Source organism: Cyrtonyx montezumae, unplaced genomic scaffold, assembly GCF_038088225.1.
Source record: "Cyrtonyx montezumae isolate F1298 unplaced genomic scaffold, pur_monq_1.0 scaffold_3, whole genome shotgun sequence".
NCBI classification, from domain to species: Eukaryota; Metazoa; Chordata; class Aves; order Galliformes; family Odontophoridae; genus Cyrtonyx; species Cyrtonyx montezumae.
The window spans coordinates 63,048,273-63,056,308 of NW_027072034.1; the positions used below are offsets into that span (position 1 = coordinate 63,048,273).

An 8,036-nucleotide genomic window follows, 5' to 3' on the forward strand; every position below is an offset into this window, starting at 1 on the left:
TGGAAAACATTATTTGAGTTGCATAGTTACATAAGCACTTAAAGAAAAGAAAATAATGATGTATCAAAACAAAATCGAACTGTTTTATGAAGATGCTTATAAAACATTAATGACTGCATAAATTTTGTGAGTGGTATGTATTTAAAGATACTTGTAGGACACTGGATTTTCTTTCCTATTAGCATCAACACTGAACCAAGAATGAAGTCAAGAATTTATTTCCAGGCAATTTATTATAAACAAGTATCAAACAAGTCTGATCCATCTTTTCTGAGTATCTCTATTACCCAGTGTGTATGTTAAACCTTTTAATAATCATGTATGATTTATGCTTCTGGAAAAGAGCAGAACCATCAACAATTATTTATAAAGCAAAGACAGAAATGTGAAGTAAATTTATTTCAGTCGAGGAAAAAGAAAAAAAAAAGAGCAAAGACAGTATGCAGACAATAGTTAATGCGATAACTTTCGCATTTTCTGTTATATGAAATTGATACCTACTTTTGCATTATAAAACTTAATTACAATAAAAATGACAAAGGAGCAAAGAAAAATTAGCAAAGGTGGTTCACATGTAAACAGCTTGTCTGAGGCATTGATACTGAATAACACTGGTGTAGGCAAAGATAACTATGTTTTCACTTTTTACTTTTAGCAACTACCAGTGAGAGAACCTTGCTTGCAGGATTTTATATTCTGTCTTTCTAGTTTCAGAAATGCTACACATTAATTCTGGGTGTAAAAATATATATACAACAATTAAGAATGGGCCAATGTGTATGAAAACATAAGCAAAAGGTATACAACAATTTTAAGGAAAACTGATACTAAGAAATGAAGCCTGGCTACGCTTAATCCCCTCAAACCACAACATAACCAGGTGCAAATTTAATGTCTACTTCTTGACCTAGTCATCTAGGTACATTTTCTGACACATATAGCTTTTACTGTTCACTGTTTTTCTGTAGCTATATATCACTGCTTTGAACTTCTAGCAGCCTTTTATTTTTTTTTTTCTTTCTCTCTTTTAGACTGTTTCATGGTGAACTGAAGGAAATAGGGTGAGATCATAATCATACTATTTAATGAACTGAAAATATTGGAAAACTTGGCAATACTTTTGACAAGCCACAGAATGAAAGGATCATCTTAGTCACCTCTGTTATAGGTTTTCCACAAGGTTTTCTTTTATTTTTCCTGAAGTACACTTCACCTTGTTTGTTATCTATAATAGAAACACAGCATGAAACTTTTATACACAGGCTTCTTTCACATACAAGAACATACTTGATATATTGCTGGGAAAAACATCTCTAGTAAAATAAAAGAAATGTGAGATACAGAATTCCTCAATACATAACAATTTATATAGTAATCATTTTAATGAGTTTATAATGTAAGCATCTCTGAAATCATAAGTGTCTATAGATGTTGGAGAGTACTAATTTACACCTACAAAAGCAATGGTTATGCACACTTGAAGATAGTTAGAGTCACAATGTGATCATGACATAAACTCTTCTATTTCTCAAAGATCCATTGTCATACTAAAAATTCTGAATTTTTAACACTGGCAACTTTGATTATTTATTTATTTATTTAGTTAGTTAGTTAGTTTATTTTTCTAATCTTACAAATTACATAACCACCAGATTTATGATGGAAGAGTCTACACCCACTACAATCTGCAGATTCTTCATGGAATGACTAGAGCAGTGACACTTATAACACAGATCAGATGAAACAATATTGAAGAAAGCTGGTGTGGGGTATAAGATATTCCCTTTACATTATACATGAAGAAGATTTTGTTCATTTCCTTTTAAGTGATTTTGTTCAATAAGTTATCTTCAAAACTTTGCACAGAGTCATGCTGTAAAAATCAGTAGGAGAGGAGAGGAGAGGAGAGTGGAGGGGAGAGGAGGGGAGGGGAGGGGAGGGGAGGGGAGGGGAGGGAGGGGAGGGGAGGGGAGGGGAGGGGAGGGGAGGGGAGGGGAGGGGAGGGGAGGGGAGGGGAGGGGAGGGGAGGGGAGAGAGGAGAGGGGAGGGGAGGGGAGGAGAGGAGAGGGGAGGGGAGGAGAGGGGAGGAGAGGGGAGGGGAGGGGAGGAGAGGGGAGGAGAGGGGAGGAGAGGAGAGAGGAGAGGAGAGGAGAGGAGAGGAGAGGAGAGGAGAGGAGAGGAGAGGAGAGGAGAGGAGAGGAGAGGAGAGGAGAGGAGAGGAGAGGAGAGGAGAGGAGAGGAGAGGAGAGGAGAGGAGAGGAGAGGAGAGGAGAGGAGAGGAGAGGAGAGGAGGAGGAGAGGAGAGGAGAGGAGAGGAGAGGAGAGGAGAGGAGAGGAGAGGAGAGGAGAGGAGAGGAGAGGAGAGGAGAGGAGAGGAGAGGAGAGGAGAGGAGAGGAGAGAGGAGAGGAGAGGAGAGGAGAGGAGAGGAGAGGAGAGGAGAGGAGAGGAGAGGGAGAAACTAGATTTAAAGAGAAAGGCTTTCAAATGAAACTTCAAGATTTCCTGTGTAACTTTTTTTTTTTTTTTTTTTCTGTAGCTCATTCTTCCTGATTCGTTTTAGCAAACTACTTCCTTTACACATTTTCTCAGTGTAATTCTAACTTTTTGGATTCTTCTAGAGGTTACAGAAGAATGCTGAGACAGAACAAAGTACAAAAATTCAGGACGTTCTTGGAAAGCACTGATTAAAACTGGTGATGGAGGAGTGTTATGACCTGACTCTGAGCTACTCTGTGTAATGTACAGAGGTAGCAAGGTACGAGACTCCCCTGGGGCAATTTAAGGTAAAATGACAAGAAATTATCAGTTAAATGTTTATTAGTACACTACTACAGTACTCAGGTTTATATATCTAAACACTACTGTCAATATTGTGAGAGCTATGATTATATACCTTCGGTTACATTGAAACATAACTTGAGAGAAAGAGAGAGAAGAAGAAAGAAAAATAATAATAAAAAAATATAGACGTATCACCTTCTGTGGATTCAGCTATATTGCTGCATTCAGGGTTCTTCTTCAGGTCGTCAGTGCATAGCCAAACTGGTGTTATGTGCTTGTGTTTTCCTCCCTCTATCTATCCACCCCCAATAAAGGAGGAGCTTAGACACTAGCTGCAAATGAGTCTGGGGTCTCCTAGTAGTGATGTCCCCTCTAACATTATGGTTGAGACATGGCCCTACCCCTGCACAAGCACATTTTTGATATTTAGACTATTTTGGAAGTGAATTGGAGATTCTTCTGCCTGCCCAAATGACTGCTACTCGACCCTCTTCGGCACACAGGTGTAGTTTGCAAGATCTTTCCTTCCCCCATCGAATTCTCCTGTTTTAATTCAGTAGGTCTACATACTATCACAATACATGAGAAATAAATCTGGAAAAGACATGTCATGTCCTCACAAGCCCCCCTCCTTCAACCATTCCTTATCTCATTACTGTGGTGATCTTTTAATCTTCCACTGAGTATTAGGGACATTAAACCTTTAGCTTCTCTGTCTCTTATAAGGAGACAACAAGGAAAAGTGTGCCACTGGATCTTCTACTAACAAAGACAGACTGGTTGGGGATGTGAAGATTATGGGCTATCTAGTCTACAGTGACCACAATAGTGGAGTTCAGTATCCAGCAAGAGGAATCTGGGCAATAAGTAATACTGCAACCCTGGATAAGTTCATAAGTTCATAAGGTTGGAAAGGACCTATAAGATCATCTAGTCCAACCATCCTCCTATCACTATCCCTACCCAACTACTAAATCAAATCCCTTAGCACCTCTTCTAAACACTTCTTGAACAGCGCTAGGGACGGGATGGCAGGAAAGCTAATTTTGGCCTCTTCAGGAATATTCTTGGAAAAATTCCATGGTAGTGGTCCTGAGGAACAAGATGGATCCAAGACATCAGGTTAATATAAAGAATCACTTCCTCCAGCCTCAATAAATATGTACCCCAGAGGACTTCGTGTTACTTTGTGTTTTTCTGTTTTCTGTTCAGGGGGAAAGATAAAACTGTTGGCAAGTCATGAGATCCCACTTTTTTCCTTTTTGGATCATCCCAGCAACATGTGTTCTCCCTAGCTGTCCCACATTCAGTATTAGAATAAGGTCTTCTATTTTTGAATACTCTCTCATTTTATTTGATTTATTAGATTCAGTTCCAGTCATATTCTATTATGTTGTGTTATTTTGCATTCCAATATCTTATTTTAGTAAATTAGCACTCTTCCTCAGATCATTTTCACTGTTTTGTTTTCAGGCCCATCTCCCTGCCCTTTTCCCCTCTTCCTCTTTCCCAGGGTGTGGGTCTGTGGGTTTCCCTGCCCCATTCGTCATGCAACCAGGACAAACCGGCCCTTCAACTGTTGACGAGGAACTCAAGACATAACATAAGCAGGAAGTGCACAGACTGTGAAAGCAGGGACCACTTGGAAAAACTTAGGGACATTGTCAGAGTATGCAGAAATGAAGGAGGAGTGCCTAGGCCCACTTAGACTTAAATCTTGTTGGGAATGTTAATGAAAACAAGAAGGGCATCTTCAAACAAAAAATAAAACTTAAGCCCTCTACTGAATGAAGTAGGGGCCCTAGGAACATAAAATGCAGAGAAAGCAAAGATACTGAATGCCTTCTTTCCTTCAGTCATCACTGCCAAAGCCAGCCCTCAGTGATCCTTCACCAGGCCAGAATGTTTGGAGAAAGGAAGACTGCTATAATACAGGCTGGAGGCTGGGAACTAGCTCTGTAAAGGACCTGGAGGTACTGGTGGAAAACAAGTTAGATGATCATGAGCACATGACATGCAGACTTCTGAACACTATTTCGTCACTTATTTGATACACGTTTCCTCTGGAAGTTATGCTGAATTCAGTGATGTCGAGGCATACAAAATCTAAACATTTGTTATTTTCATTAAGCAAACAAAATTTTCTTCTAACAGTGCTTTAAAGCATGATGTAAGCTACATAGTCAACTTAGGGCTGAATAATCTAACATTATTCTTCTTAGTATCCACGGAAACAAATTCCATATCTAAATAGATGTCATGATGAAAATACTTTAAGATTACTGAAGCATTCTCTATTTTGCCTTTTTAACAGAGATGTAAAGAACTGAGCAAAATTAATAGATGCTAGTTGCTGAAACTAGAATGTCTTAGAACTTGAAATATATGATCTTATTTTATCTACAGTGCTGAGAAGAAAATTAGTAATATAGGAGTATCTACTAGGAATCAGAAATAAAAGTACAAATACAATAAATTCAGGAAAGGAAATGCTGTCATGCTTTAAAAGCTGACAGCATGTGAATTTTAAATAATACTTTAAAAAGATAATAATTCAGAGCCTGGGAGGAAAATGGATGAGGTGAGGTTCTTCTCAGTGGTGTCCAGTGACAGGACAAGAAGAAATGGCCTAAAACTTGAACATAAGATGTTCTATAGTAACATGTAGAAGAACTTATTTACAGTAAGGGTGATGGAGCACTGGAACAGGTTGCCCAGAGAGGTTGTGGAGCCTCCATCTCTGGAGATATTCAAGTATTGTCTGCATGCCTGCCTGTGCGACCTATTGTAGGGTACCTGCTTTAGCAGTGGGGTTGGACTCAGTGATGTCTTGAGGTCCCTTCCAACCCTTGCAGTTTTGTGATTCTGCACTTCTGTAATATATATTGTGAATTTCTGATTCAAGATTATCTGTGCAATACCTTTCTATTTCAATTAGAATGCAAGCCTAACTGATCATGCGTGAAGATAAATTGCTACAGTTGTCTAAACAAAACAGAAGAATATTGTTAAACTTATATTCCTGAAACACAAGTATTCAAAACAGCTCACTTCTTGTAGATTAATAGAAGTATTTTATCTACCAATGGGACCCTAACTTAAGAATAACAAATATGCTGGTTAGGCCTCTAAAGAGTGCATAATTCTTCATAGCAGCATTCTTCTGATCAATAGTCATGATCATAAATAATTTTCTCTGTTCACCTGTTTTGGGAATACAAGAAAGATTATTCAGAGTAGAAGCTGCGGAGCAGGATAAACAGAATGAGAAAGGAAGGCTGAGAACTAAGGACACTCCAGAAGAAAAGGAAAACAAGTTGAAGAAAGCTGTGCGATGGCAGACCCCAATTGAAGGAAGCACCTGTGATCTGGAACGACTCATGACCCTGGTTGGATAAGCACCTGTATACACGGTTAAGGAGTGTTTGGAGTACTTTGTTGACATGTAAAGGCAGGTGGGAAAGTTAAAAGAGAAAACTTGCGAATATATGTAAGGGATGTTAGAACCTGTAATAAACTATTTGGATCATCCACATCTGAGTCCATGCCTCAGATGCTGCAACATGTTGGCATTTTTGTTTCACCAGTGTGGGGACTGCTCAATCAGCTGATGCTTTCCTAACTTGCTTATAAGTTCATAAGTTCATAAGGTTGGAAAGGACCTATAAGATCATCTAGTCCAACCATCCTCCTATCACTATCTCTACCCAACTACTAAATTAAATCCTTTAGCACCTCATCTAAACGCTTCTTGAACAGCGCTAGGGATGGTGCCTCAACCACCTCCCTAGGCAGGCCATTCCAGTGCCTGACCACTCTTTCAGAAAAGAAATGCTTCCTCAGGTCTAATCTAAATCTTCCCCGGCGTAACTTGTGGCCATTCCCTCTCGTCCTGTCGTTATTTATCAGGGAGAAGAGGCCCACCCCCTCCTCACCACAACCCCCCTTCAGGAAGTGGTAGAGTGCAATAAGGTCTCCTCTGAGCCTCCTCTTCTCCAGACTAAACAATCCCAGCTCCCTCAGCCGCTCCTCATCAGACTTGTGCTCCAGACCCCTCACCAGTTTTGTTGCCCTTCTCTGAACACGCTCCAGGGCCTCAACGTCCTTCTTGTAGTGAGGGGCCCAAAACTGAACACAGTACTCGAGGTGCGGCCGTACCAGAGCTGAGTACAGGGGGATGATCACCTCCCTGCTCCTGCTGGCTACACTATTTCTAATACAGGCCAGGATGCTGTTGGCCTTCTTGGCCACCTGGGCACACTGCCGGCTCATGTTGAGCCGAGCATCAACCAACACCCCCAGGTCCTTTTCCTCTCTACATTCTTCAAGCCATTCTGCCCCAAGCCTATAGCATTGCATGGGGTTATTGTGGCCAAAGTGCAGGACCCGGCACTTGGTCTTATTGAACCTCATCCCATTGAGCTCAGCCCAGCTGTTCAGCCTATCCAAATCCCTCTGAAGGGCCTCCCTACCCTCAGGCAGTTTGACACATCCTCCCAACAAGGTTTGCTTCTTGGTGAGAAAACTTCAAAGGGATACAATTTTTTTTTCAGCTGTGTTGAAGCACAACAGTTAAGCCTCTAAATGAATAAGATTCCAAATGCTGCAATCAGAATAAACACGGATAAAATTGGTCTTCAACTATCCATTTCTTAGCAATGTCAGTAAAACTGTACTTCTCAGACAATCACTAAGCTTTGGGAAACCTACTAGAAAACTGGCAATAGCGTAAGCATTAGAACATAGAAAGAAAGTAAAGAATACAAATTTGTTGCTCTGTCCTCTTATGCTGATAATAGTGACACCATGCCAGGTATCTCTACAAAATTTACTCCATTGTTGTTATTACCCTACTTACCTCTTTGATGAGGCAAGTAAATAAATAAATAAATAAATAAATTACAGTGGGAGAAATTATCTGTATATCAGCACAAACATAAAAACAAATTGGGTAATGTAACATCTGAAGAGTTCAATGATACTTTTCATAATATATACATAGATATGGAGTATTCATGAAAAAGCATATAAAATGCTTAAACCTGAATGATTTTTTTCATTCTTTTTATTGAACATGATTTACATTTTAATTAGAGGATAATACCCTGGAATAACCAGAACAAACATAAAATTTCACCAAATATTTATAAAAATGATTTCCAGTTTCCCTAACTACAGATGAGGATATTTTGCAAGCATCACTATGGTTCTGACCTTGCCTCTGTTTGTCATATAATCCAAATATCCTAACTAT

General features: G+C 39.6%; 1 long non-coding RNA gene across 1 annotated transcript; it reads left to right on the forward strand.

The window, feature by feature from the left end:
• Positions 1-3,816: 3,816 nt before the first annotated feature.
• On the forward strand, positions 3,817-5,919 carry LOC136051687 (uncharacterized). Its single transcript, XR_010622484.1, has 3 exons — positions 3,817-3,904; positions 4,639-4,755; positions 5,843-5,919. It is a non-coding gene; the product is annotated as an uncharacterized LOC136051687 (long non-coding RNA).
• Positions 5,920-8,036: the final 2,117 nt, after the last annotated feature.